Below are 1,728 nucleotides of genomic sequence, written 5' to 3'. Positions count from 1 at the left end.
GTAATTTTTATTTCATTTCTTGCTTAAGTCTTAGCTTGGTTGTCCAACAAACTCTACATTTCGGTTGTTTAAATAATAGATAGTAAGCAAAGAGATTAGTACTTATAATCACCATCCTCGTGGGAACGATACTCTACTTTCATTTTATTACTTGATACACGACTAAGGTACACTTGCCTTCACATGCACGTATACGTAAAACGTTCATCAAGTTTTTGGCGCCGTTGCCGGGGATAGTAGAATTATAATATTAATCTAGTCGAGCTTCTATTAATTTAGACGTTTTATTTTCTTTTATTTTTGTTGTTTTTATGAACACAAGAAGTTTAAGTTGGCCTTTATTATTGCCCGATCCTGAAATTGAGCGTACTTTTCACAGGAATTTGGCTAATCGAAGAGCAAACATGGCGCAAGAGGAACGTTCCATCATGGATCTACTCACTCCGAACCGTTTGGACATGAATTCAAGTATCGTGGAACCTACCATTGGAGCAAACAACTTCGAGATCAAGCCGGCAATGATCCAACTTATACAAAACTCCGGTCAATTTGGCGGAGATCCGAGAGAAGATCCAAACTCCCATTTAAATAAATTTGTTAAACATTGTTCTATGCTTAAGCAAAATGGGGTACCACCAGAAGCTATTAAACTAAAATTGTTTTCTTTTTCTTTAAGGGATGATGCAGCTGACTAGTTGGATTCTCTCGAGGCCGGATCCATTGGGACATGGGATGAGTTAGTTAAGAAATTCTTAGCTAAGTACTTCCCTCCATCTAAAACGGCGATGTACAAAAACGAGATAAGTTCTTTTCGCCAAACCGAGAGAGAGACATTATATGATGCGTGGGAGCGATTCCGTCGACTATTGAAGAAATGCCCACATCATGGATTTAAGAAGTGGTAGTATTTTCTATAATGGTTTATCTTCCGCTAACTGTGCCACAATTGATTCCGCCGCAGGTGGAAACATCCTTAAGAAGACCCAAACGGAGGCTTATGATTTAATCCAAGAATTGGCGGAAAGGTGCTCTCATTGGCAAGCGGAGAAAAACCTGGAAATAAGAGCGGGAACATATTTGGTTGATTCATCATCAAGATCCGGCATTGATGAGTTAAATAAAAAATTGGATCTATTAATGGCTAATTTGAACCAAAATAATTTGTGTGATTTATGTGGTTTAAATGGACATAAGAGTGAGGATTGTCAAGCGGCAAACCCATTCCTTGGGGATACCGCTAGTGCAAACTTTGTGGGAAATTTTAAGCAATCTGACTTTTATGCTTTCACAGTAGAAGAGGATCCACTTACCTATATGAAGCCTTAACCTCCTTAGATGCTGATCTATGGCAAGAAGCCATTAATGATGAAATGGACTCACTTGAGTCAAACCAAACTTGGCACTTAGTAGACTTACCACCAGGTTGCAAACCAATAGGTTGTAAATGGATCCTTAAAAAGAAATTAAAACCTGATGGTTCAATAGATAAGTATAAGGCCCGCCTTGTAGCTAAAGGCTTTAGACAAAGAGAAAATGTTGATTTCTTTGATACTTATTCACCTGTTACTAGGATTACGTCAATATGTGTTTTGATTGCTATTGCTTCTGTGCACAATCTAGTGGTGCACCAAATGAATGTTAAAACTGCGTTTTTGAATGGTGAATTAGAAGAAGAGGTTTATATTGATCAACCTGAGGGCTTTGTAGTTTTTGATCAAGCCCATAAGG

At 38.1% G+C, this 1,728-nt stretch overlaps 1 non-coding gene across 1 annotated transcript; it reads right to left on the bottom strand.

Moving 5' to 3' along the window:
* Positions 1-785: 785 nt before the first annotated feature.
* LOC136221339 (small nucleolar RNA R71) lies at positions 786-892 on the bottom strand. Its single transcript, XR_010685110.1, has one exon. It is a non-coding gene; the product is annotated as a small nucleolar RNA R71 (small nucleolar RNA).
* Between the last annotated feature and the right edge of the window lie 836 nt (positions 893-1,728).

The sequence above is a fragment of the Euphorbia lathyris genome, chromosome 2 (assembly GCF_963576675.1).
Source record: "Euphorbia lathyris chromosome 2, ddEupLath1.1, whole genome shotgun sequence".
NCBI classification, from domain to species: domain Eukaryota; kingdom Viridiplantae; phylum Streptophyta; class Magnoliopsida; order Malpighiales; family Euphorbiaceae; genus Euphorbia; species Euphorbia lathyris.
This window is presented reverse-complemented; position numbering and strand designations above follow the sequence as displayed.